At 41.3% G+C, this 11,942-nt stretch overlaps 1 pseudogene; it reads left to right on the forward strand.

The window, feature by feature from the left end:
* Positions 1 to 245: 245 nt before the first annotated feature.
* LOC137103466 (piggyBac transposable element-derived protein 3-like) lies at positions 246 to 1,373 on the forward strand (annotated as a pseudogene).
* The last annotated feature ends 10,569 nt before the right edge of the window (positions 1,374 to 11,942 follow it).

The raw sequence follows: 11,942 nt of genomic DNA on the forward strand, positions 1-11,942 counted from the left end.
TCAGATTTCGAACATTTGTCTGACAATGATGATGCCATCCTGGATGCGGATTATCAACCCCCACCACGAGAGCAAAGCAGCAGTGACGATGACAGTAGTAGTGATAAGGACCCCATTCCACAGCCCACTGAGCACAGAAGGGGGCGTAAACATCCCCATGGTAAAAATAATAGTTGATATTTGTTTATTTTAGGCAGTTAGGAATTCAGGGTTAGGTGAAGGATATATAGACACAGCAACATTCAATGTTTGTGGCGAAATGCAAATTTACAACACTTGTTGACAGATTCAGGGTCATTCACGCGCTGGAGGTGCTGGAGGAGATGATCCCTTTCACAGGAGCCTGTCTATGCAGGCAATATCTGCCAATGAAGCCAAACCTTGGCATAAAGAACTTTGTTTCTGCCACAGCAGATGGCATTGTGCTGGACTTTGATCTGTATCAAAATAGAGATGCCCTGCTTGGGCAGGTCAAAGAAGCTTAGTTTGGGAAGCTTAGTCATGGCGCGTCTGTGTCAAACGATGCATCGTGGCACAAAAGTGTATTGTGACCGGTTCTTCACAAGCATTCAAGGTGCAGAACAAATGATGAAGAAGGAGCTTTGCATGACTGGTACAGTAATGAAGAGCCGAGTCGCTGCAGCAGTGCAGAAGTTAACCCCTGACAAAGCCATGAAAAAAGCAGGAAGAGGTACATCAAGAGAGGTTTCTACTGAAAATGGAAAATTGTGCGTTGTGGTACGACAACAAACCAGTACTGATGATGTCTGTTGTTTATGGTACACAGCCTGAAGACACCTGCCAGCGCTGGGACAAGAAATTGAAACAATATGTGGCTGTCTCACGACCAAGCATAGTCCGTGAGTACAACCTCAAGATGGGTGGATTTGACTTGGCTGATAGAATGATTAGTTACTATCGCATGAACACCCGTACTAAGAAATGGACAATGCGCATGCTAATGCACGTCACTGATCTGGCTTTAGCCAACAGCTGGCTACTCTACCGCAAAGACCTTACAATATGTGGTTCACCAAAGAACAGCATCATGCAGTTCCTTGAGTTCCGTATGGAAGTGGCTAGGACCCTCTTTGCTCAGCATCACAGTCAAGAAGACGATGCAGACCTTTCAGAGCTGTCAGAGCAAGAAGACGATTCAAAACAAGTGAAAAAAACGTCCAGTGGCGGCAGTGCCCCATGTCTCAGTCCGCAGGAGGGCAAATGCACATCTCCCAGAGATGATCAGCCTGAAGAATGCAGCACGCTGCAGAGCACCAGGCTGCACTGGAAGAAACCGAATGCATCGTGTGACCTGCATGGTGTTCTTGTGCTTACAAGCTGATCACAACTGTTACACAACCTTTCACAAATAGGTGTGTGCATGTTCCTAAAGTAAAGGAAAAATGCTTTGAATGTTGGAATGTTGAATATTTTGTTGGCATATGTCTGGAAATAAAGAGTTTTGCACTGAATTACACAAAGGTGACTTTTTTTTTTTTTAATTCAGACATATTTTTTCTCTAAAACTACATCATTTCAAAAGGTGATGCTTCATTTTTACACTTATGAAGTTCCACTAAGCCCAAAAAGCAAAGAGAAATAAAAAATGTATAACAAATTAGAGCTTGGGTCTTAAGAGGGTTATAGATGCATCAAATGTAGGTATTATCAAAGAAAGTGTTTCTGTTGTCTAAAGGCAGATTGCAAAATGGACAATGTTCTGACTGATGTTGAGTCATTCCCCGAAAACATTACTGTGTAGACGCCGGCGTCTTCTGGGCCAAATGCCACATTCTACGAAGATGCTGTTAGCCAGAGATATTTGAAAGAGAAAACAGAGAACTCTGTCTCTATGGACATATCCAAACTCACCTGCATCTCCCGTATCGAGGCAAACCCGAAGGATCATTGTCATCGTCTGAGCCACTTATTACCCATTCATAACTTTTGCTGAGTTTATATATAACAGAAACTAATGTTAGCAGGCAGCTGCATGCTAACAAGCCTCCTCCAAGTTCGGTGGCTAATGCTATCCTGCTAATGTAGCTGTTTAGCTGACGTTTTTTTTTCAACTAAGGCACAATAAACATATATTGAGATTAAAGAAACTATGAATCCATGCTAATTCCATACCATGTCAAGATGTTTACTTTGTTAAATATGAACTCACCTGCACATTAGCCATGATGTTCCTTGGAGGTCCTGCTAGCATGTTAGCTCCATCTTGTTTACATTAAGTGGTCAGAGTTCAAAAGTTACAGCTCTCCAATTGGCTGGAGGAACACTGATTTGATTGGCTAATACGCATGCAGATGATTTTCCCCCCCTTCCCACGGGTAGCAAGGTGCAAAAAGATCCACAGATTATCTCAATTATCATCAGATTATTATTATTTGTACTTGAGAGAATGACATTTCTGAATGATAAAATAAACATACAATGCCTACTGCATTATGTGTGAAATATTTACTTCCCAACCTTTGGCAAGGCATATTTGTGTGTGAGAAGATTCCTATTCAGAGGATGAAATTTGCAAATGCATAACTGGAGATTCACAAATGCACTAGTAAAGATGTGTACATGCAAAACAAGATTTGTACTTTAAAGAGTCTCTTTTTGCACAAAAATATAATCTTAATTTGTAAATCATAAAACACAGATAAAATATTATTTCATCGTATTAACTCCATAGTTGGGTAGCCAACTAAGGCCAACTGCATGCTTCCTGCAGAAAGTGGTGCAAATGTCTGCAGAAACATGTGATTACACCAATGGCGCTTCTCTTGATTTAGTAATAACTAATTTGTGCAGGAACGATGGTGGATGAAGTGGTCAAAAACTGTACATAGTTGATTGCACGTATTGAAAGTATCCCATTTGAAGGCACATTTTAAAATTAATTCAGTAGTTTATGTTTAAAAAGAGACCATTAGTACGGGGGGTTTTTGCTTTAGTTGTGTGTGCTCCTGCACAGTGAATGCAGAACTTGGTAGACAGGCCAAACTCCGCACAACATGCCAAAAAGTAAAATTGTTGCATCCTGGCTCACTTTGAGTACTGCTAATATGTCAAATAAGTCTTTTAATCACGGCCTAACAGCCTCCCTGCACCTGGTTTAATTAAGCGATTCCTGTGTTGCTTGTGACTAGTTTTCATAAAAAAACCAACAAAGTGGTTTATTATGAAATGTGTCAGATGTATAATTAGATTGTAACGTGTAACGTGCAACTTTGATTAGAAATGTAGTGGAATAAAAAGTACAGATATTTGCTCTTAGATGTAGTGGGGTAAATGTCAAAGTAGCCATAATTACATCCACTTAAATACAGATACATCAAAAATATACTATAGTACAGTAACAAAGTACTTATACTTTCCACCACTGGCAGGAACTAGTATCTGAGGTAAAAGCTTTTTTAAGTTTAGTCATGCTAACAACTTCACTGAGGGTGGATTGTTTGATGACCACAGGCTACCACATAAAGGAAACAACAGGAGTTGATTTCACTTATTATCTATGTATTGCACACCCCTTCACCAGCAGGGAACAGTAAAGATCAATGAGAACAAACAGTGCAGGAACAACATCAGCTTCAATGTCTGCAACAACAAACATTTTACTGGGTGGATAGCAGCTCCGTGTGTTCTATTATAAAGGTAGTAAGACTAGAGGTGACCATGGGCCACAGTGACATTGTGTGGCAGTAATTGCTCGTTGTCTGATGGGCCCAGTCCTTCTCTAACATATGTATTCTCTTAATTTGCCTGATTATACCTCTCCTTTAGTTTAGCTTTAGTAACTGTAAAAAATACAGTTAAGCCCACCTTTACTCCATGCTGATCAGAAGAAAAGTGTGAACACAGCTCTGTGGGTGCCCAAGGCCTTATATACAATTCCACACCTATTTGTATAAGGTGGTTTGTAGGACTAGCACTTTTTAGATTGTCATGAAAGAGAATAATAGCTTAGCTCGAAGAATAAATCACACATTTAACAGGGGTGTAACCAGTGTTGGTTTTAGATAAAGCATTGTTATTAATAGTTCTTTTGACATAGTCCAGCCTGGATGGTCGGCAATTTCAGGATCAAGGAACCAGCATCGCGTTATTTTTATGTAAACCAAAATAATAAAATTAATGACCAAGTTTCCTTTGGCCACGAAGGTTTAACTGATATTCAATTAGCAACATCTTTGTCTGACAGCCACAAAACATTGTATCTCAGTGGATCAAGTACAGAGTTGCCAGACCAGCAGTTGAGGATACTTTTGGTGAGAACATTAGAAACTAATTTTCCCTAATGATGCACATTTTTCTACCATAACCACAATCGTTCTACAGTCTTGTACAATGCATGTGCTGAGTTATTCATTATTTTGTGTTGTTTTTGGTATTTAAAAGGTTTGCATCAAGCCTAGCTTTAAAAAGGCCCCAAAAGGGGGCCATTTCCTAAACAGCCAAAGAAATGCTGGATTAGAACAGTGATAAAACAGGAATTTGTTTTGGCCACAAACACATATCAGTTAGGCTCAGATGCAAAATAAACATTGTTCATTTTGGTAAAAAATTGTTGTTAAAAAATGTTACGCAATGCACATAATCTGAAATTGTCTGGGATGGACCCAAGTGCAACAAGGAGAGAGGGAGGTGTAAGGAGAAAACTGCTTCATTTACGACTATAGCAAAAAAAACCCAAGCACGAACACCTAAGATAAATTCACTGCCAAAGGAGGATAAGGATCTGACACAATTTCATAAACACACAAAATCCCTTTGGTGACAATATCCAAGACACACAAATGCCTTAGGCCATGAATGATCCCTTAGCTCTGGGTTCCATAATTTCCCTACATGACATTAACCTGCTACGTAACCTTGGTGTACATGACAGTCCTTCTCAGTGGATATACATACTATGTTAGAATAAAGAAGTCTGACACAAGAGTCAATAAGCAGTGTAACTCATGAGCACGTAGTTAGACATTCGTCTGGGCTCTGACAGGCAGATAATCACATGGACTTGTAAATACTTTTGCATGGCGTGATTCAAAACATAAGCTTGGCATGAAAAACATTCTCTTTAAGAAGGCATGGTTACAAGGGTCCATGATAAACCTTGATGCCTTACGGGCACTTAGCGGTACTCATAATCCTTGACGTAATTTATATAGTCTGCAACACAGAGGGTCTATAGGGAGCTGTTGCTCACTGAACCAAAGTGGCAGGCAAATGCAGGCCAGCAATAACCATGATCTACAAACTAACCTTAAACAAGAGCTATGATATATATATATCATACAGCCCCGTCGGTGTATGACTGTGAGTGTGAATGGGTGAATAAGAAGCACTGTAAAGTGCTATATAAGTGCAGACCATTTACCATCAGACTGTCATTCCTGTACCTATAGTTACCAAAGAGAGACCACATCCTGAACCCCACTCATGATAACATTTTAAAACATTTACACATTTGTGGCTGTAGTGAAGTCAGTTAGTAGTAGTAGTGTAGTGTAGTGCACCATGTGTTTAAAAACAAACTTAAAGCACCACTGCCACTCACACCAAGGCTTCACAGTTTCAGATTTGCAAGCTCCTGCTTCTCCATGGAAAAAAGTAAGTAAAGAGCATCTGCTGAGTACAAAGATGAAAAATGAAAGGAAAGTTTGGTTTAGATAAAGAATTTATGTCGGCACTGCAGTGAGCAGATGAACAGCTCCTAATGACATCAACAAGTTGCACAAAGTTACTGAGTCAAACTGAAAGAACAGAGGCTGCCCATCAATTCACAGATATTTTATCATTCAAAGCTGTAATCACAGCCATAATGGAGTTCCTGAACTCCATTTACTGCAACAACTTTCTCCACTCTCTCACTACACTTTGTTTTCAGACTCTTCTTCATCAAAACAACCTCACTCACTCTCCTCTCTTGCTCTGTCTCATCTCAAACCTGAGACACCGGCAGAGCACACAATTAATCAGCCGGCCGAGTGAAGGCAGTCGAATCAATTAATCTGCACAGGGAGAGGAAAGACAAAAATAGATCCATCTGAGTCAGAGAGAGAGAGAGAGAGAGAGAGAGAGAGAGAGAGAGAGAGAGATAGAGAAGCAACCTGAGATGAAAACAGTGTAAACAATGATTGAGCAGGGATGCAGGTTCTAGACACAGCTGTGAATTTCTAAAAGGTTTCACAGCTCTGCCAAGACGTCATGGCTCCTCTTGAGCTGATGTTGATTTATTATATTTCTGTCCAATTTAATTAATTTAATTTCTTTTGCCAGCCTAGTAATGGCAGTTTAATGTCATTCTACAACCTGGAATCACACTCTTTCCTGATTTTAAGGGAAAAGGTGCAGATATTTCACAACACCCCTAAAAGTCACCAAAGCTTTTGACTCAGAGATAAAGGCAGATGCTGTAGGAATTATGGTAACAAAATAACAAGTAGACCACTGTTATTACTGACACAAAGTTTGCCAAAGGAAAGTTTCACACAGCCTTCATTCAGGCTTTCAGGCAATCTTGTAGCCATATCCCTAAATGTAGTTTCATCTTAGAAATCCCCGAGCATTCACACCTTTGACCTAACAAATGCACACAAATTAGTTTGGTTTCAATGGTTTCAGCTGTAGCCAATGAAGACCATATAAAAGGCACCTGTTGGGCTGGAGCGTCAACCCTTGTGCTCAGGCCTGCTTGTGTGAAGACTGACTGTGTAAAAACTGGTGAGGTTACCTGCAAGACCCCACCGAGCGACGACATCGAAAACGCACTTTATTTACAGCTTTCATCTTCTGCTTTTTTACTTTGCTTCACATTAACCCCTGTTCTACTCCGGAAAGCCCTTTTCTGCATTTTACCCTGGTTTTCAGCAGATCCCTGTTCTCCTCCTCAGACCCAGGAAGTGGACTTCTCATTGCTCCCGATAAGTGTTGGCCAGCTGCATAGCAGCTCCCCCATTGGTGTGTGAGTGTTTGTGATACATCGGTGTGTAAGTGTGAATGGGCGAATAAGAACCGACTACCCGACTGGATCCGTGAGCAACCACCACGCTCAGGATTGCTGAGAGGAGATGGTGCAATCCAAGACTCCATCCATTACCGACCTGTCTCTCTTCTTCTATTTCCGGCCAAGACAATGGAACAAGTCTTCAATCAACTCTCAGACTTTCTTTCCAAGAACGATTTCCTCGATGTCAACCAGTCTGGCTTCAAAAGGGGTCACTCCACAGAAACGGCACTCCTGACTGTCGGGGAACCTCTTCAAGCTGCAGGTCAGTCTTCTGTCTCAATCCTACTCTATTTATCTGCAGCCTTTGATACTGTGAACCATCAGATCCTCTTGTCCACACTCTCTGACTAGGGCATCTCTGGATCAGCTCTAGCTTGCCTTCGGTCTTACTTATCGGGACAAACCTTCAAGGGATTTTGCCGGGGGCATGTTTCTCACTCTCACATCCTCTACAAAGGAGTTCCGCAGGGTTCAGTTCTTGGTCGTCCTCCTTTTTCTGTCTACACTACATCCCTGGGTTGTATCATCCGCTCACATGGCCTTTCCTATCACTGCTATGCTGATGACACACAGCTCTTCCTCTCCTTTCCACTATCTCATCATGCATTTCAGCCTGTCTCTAAGACATCTCTGCCTGGATGAGAGAGACATCTTCAGCTCAACCTCTCCAAGACCGAAGTCCTTGTCTTTCCAGCCAGACTTTCAATTCAACACAACATCTGTGAGAGAGAAATTTAAAAGTCTAGGTAACACTGTTTCACCGTTTTCACACTTCTGGCAGACCCAGTATCAAACTTGCTTAAACCAGTGCTTCCCCACCTTCTGCTCCCCAGCAAAGACATCCTGTCTCTGGCCCCACAAAGAAGTGTGTTAGTTGGATATCAACCATAAAACTACCTACATCTGAACATTTGCTTCCTAGCAGGGAACCCACAGGAACCTGCACAGATGATCAGTCTCAAGCCATGGAAGACAAAAGGACAAATTGACAAGAACTTAATTCCTGACCACATTGTATGAAGGATGATTTGCATTTACTCATCCCTTTGTTCTTTGTGTAAACCCAGCTGTTGAGCTAAATGTATAAAAGGCTGAACAACTTACACATCTGGGTCAAATCTGATTTGGCCGACTCTAGAGTGTAGTTCTGTTCTGCTCTGCAAGTTTCTCCATTTTGCTGATTAAATTCACTATCATCATTCACTTGTGAGTTGCCTTTTGCCTCCTAACTTGCCTTACTGTTGTTATGTCTCTGGTCTGGGGACTAGACATAACACGATGTGCCCCACCACTGCTTCCATTCCCAAGCAAAACCAGACCAAGTGTTGTAAACGGTAGCTATTTTATTTACTTCGGACGTGAGCAATGCCCAAAACAAACGACAAAAACTCTACCACCATCCCTGTCTTACCTAAGCAACCAAATAAATACAAAACAAATGACAGGGTGCCTAACCTGAACTCCTAACCCAACACAGGAGAAAAGGTAGTAACACAAAAAGGGCTTCTCACTCCTACTGTGGCTACCTGGTGCTCAATATGTACAGTGAGTTATATTTACAGTTATTTACAGAAATATCAAAACCAAAAACACAGTTCGTGGAGGTGGTGAGGCCAGGTCGAGAATCTCGTACAACATAATGCTGGGTTGGTTGGGAGAGGCAGAGGGGGACCCCCTGGGGCTGCTGAAATCTTGGTATTAGCCATTATATTGTCTGGACCCCTTTTATAACGAATTTCAATGTTAAAATCCTGGAGCAACAAAGACCAGCGCATAAGACGGCTGTTGTTGTTCCGCATCTGAGTCAGAAACATGAGAGGGTTGTGGATCCTTGGTCACTCTGAATGTGCTTTGGGAGGCCGAATGTTGAGAAAAACTTGACCAGAGCTCTCACGATGGCACGAGCTTTCAACGAGCGTAGTGGCACAGCCTCAGGAAAACGCGTCGCCGCACACATTATTGTCAGGATGTATTGATTGCCGGATTTAGTTTTTGGTAATGGACCAACACAATCTACAATGACATGTTCCAATTGTTCTCCAAGAACAGGGATCGGTCGTAGCGGAGCGGCACGGATTAGCTGATTGGGTTTACTAGACATTTGGCAGGTGCAGCAAGATCGGCCGAACATCGGATTTAAGTCCAGGCCAGAAGAAATGGAGGAAGGACACGATTGTAAGTTATTTTTATGCCTAAGTGGCCGGACATGTTGTGATCATGTGCTAGACTCAGAACTTGGAGACGAAAAGGCTGAGGGACAACAATTTGACACACGGAATCATGTGTGAAACCAGAGCTCGGAGACCAGCGGTGCATTAGAACACCATCATCTAGCAGGTAAGACACAAACTTTTCACATGTGAGATTTTTCAGAAATATCAAAACCAAAAAACACAGTTTGCAGAGCTCTCTGTGAGCCAAGTCGAGAATCTCGTACAACAGAATGCTGGGTTTGTTGGGAGTGGCAGAGGTGGACCCCCTGGGGCTGCTGACATTTTGGTATATATGGAGGAAGATGCTCCATCCTGTCCAATCAGGTGGCAACAATGAGTTCGAATGGCCCAATCCGTGCCGACCACCTATGGCTCAACCCCCCCCCTCAGACACACCCACACAAAAACACACCCACACAAAACACAGAGGAGGAGGAGAAAAAGACAACATAAAAATAATAATACACATAATGACTCAAGTCATAAGACTGTTTTTCCACGACAAACAGCATTAACATTGGATCTACAGAAATCTGGAGGTCATAAGTCACCGATCAGTTTTAAGGAGCACATCTCCTCTACAACATCAGAAAGATCAGACCCGACCTCACGGAATACACAACCCAACTGATTGTACAGGCGCTGCAATGCTTTGCTATTGGGGTGACTGGTATCCACACTCAAACTCTTGCTCATGATCCAAAATGTGGCAGCACTCCTCGTTTTTAATCAGCCAAAAAGGACTCATATCACACCACTCCTCAGATCTCTACACTGGCTTCCTGTAGCTGCTTGCATCAGGTTCAAAGCTCTGTCTCTCGACCACATGGTGATCACCTCATCAGCTCTGGCTTACCTCAACTCCCTCATTCAGGTCCACAATCCTTACCGTCCGCTGTCAATGACATTGGTGGTCCCAGCACCGCACAGAAGGCAGCAAGCAAAACTCTTCAGCGTAGCTCGTTCCAACGATGGTGGAACGAGCTACCGAACTCTGCAAGCTCAGCAAACTCACTCCCAATATTCAAAATACAGCCGAAAACTTCCTGTCCTGCTCTTTCTTGCACTTACATCTCATGGAATGTAAACACTTTTCTGATAGGACTTCGCTTTGATGTTTTGTCCTAGATTTGTCCTAGATCTTTGCTTGTCTTGTACCTCACTTGTGAGTCTCTTTGGATAAAAGCTCCTAAATGACTAAATGTAAATGTAAATGATCGACAAAACTACAAAAGATAAAAAAATTTTAAAAAGTTGAAGCACTCAAACACTGCATGCTGGGAAATCTGGCACTGTTGTTTCTCTAAAACTAGAATAATTTGACTAAACTAAAGTTTTTCGTTCATTCATTCAACTCACTGGGACAAAATATGTCAAATCAAAATAACAATTGTAAGTTTTAAGTGATCTTAAAATGAATATTAGAAATTTTAAGTTGAATTAAGCTACAAAAATAAATTTTATGACAACGGTTTTGTTGATCCTAATACATTCCTGTATGATGTCTCACAGTGAAGAGAAGACTGATGATGAAATCTCGTAATTGCATGTACTGACGAAACTCTGCTTATGTAAATCCTCAAATGTAACGGTCATTTCCAACACTGGAAACCACAAGATGCTGGCTTTCACCTGCTGGGGCCTGTCCTAGAGGTGATAGATGTTGTAAACATAATAACAAGAACTGCATCAGCTGAAAAACACTGGCGATATCAAAAATGTTGCATAACATTGGAGAAGTGCCTGCTTGGCCGCAATAATCATTTTGCAGGAACCACAATAGTTGACAAAAACACAGATTCAGTGCTTGCTTAATGAATGCAAGAAAACTACACTGTAAGAAATGTCTGTGAAATTAACAGTAAATTGCTGTAAAATCATGACATCAAAAAAATGTAAATCGAAAAACACTAATGCCTTGTTTAATTTACAGTAAAATTGTGTAAAGTGGTGAACCAAACACAGCTGTTAATTCTAAGGTAAATATATGTTAAAATAGTCATATATTATTGTATATTTGACAGAATACTGTACCCTAAACACATAAAAACTGTAATATAAAAATCAATACAATACAGTTAAAAATACAACAAGATGGTGTTAATATAAAGATTTTTGTCCTTTTTTTTACAGAAAGAAACTGCATTACATTATACAAAATCATGTGCTATACTTTACAGTTAAGAATGTGAAAAATTACAGTAGAATTATGTAAATAGATTGGATTGCATAAGTAATTGGAACTAATACATTTTGAAACATTTAAGTGTCTCGTTGGTTACAATGGGCAGCACGGTGGTGGAGTGGTTGGTTCTGCCGCCTCACAGCTAGAAGGTTGCAGGTTCGCATCCCAGGCAAACCATGGCCTTTCTGTGTGCATGTGTGGATTTCCTCTACGTACTGTGATTTCCTTCTCTAAATCTACCAGGACAAAGAACAGTCCCACAGTAGACCATAATCCGACTCCAGTGTTTGATGTTGTGCGTTTTAATGATGACCGGTAGACAACATAATTCAGTTCAACTGTATTTATATAGCGCCAATTCACAACAAAGTCATCTCAAGGCACTTTACAGGATAAAGTCAAGACTATAAAGATGTACAGAGAGAACCCAACAACTCCCCCTTGAGCAAGCCCTTGGCAACAGTGGAGAGGAAAAACTCCCTTTAACGAAAGAAACCTCCAGCAGAACCAGGCTCAGGGTGAGCAGCCATCT

Source organism: Channa argus, chromosome 18 (assembly GCF_033026475.1).
Source record: "Channa argus isolate prfri chromosome 18, Channa argus male v1.0, whole genome shotgun sequence".
NCBI classification, from domain to species: domain Eukaryota; kingdom Metazoa; phylum Chordata; class Actinopteri; order Anabantiformes; family Channidae; genus Channa; species Channa argus.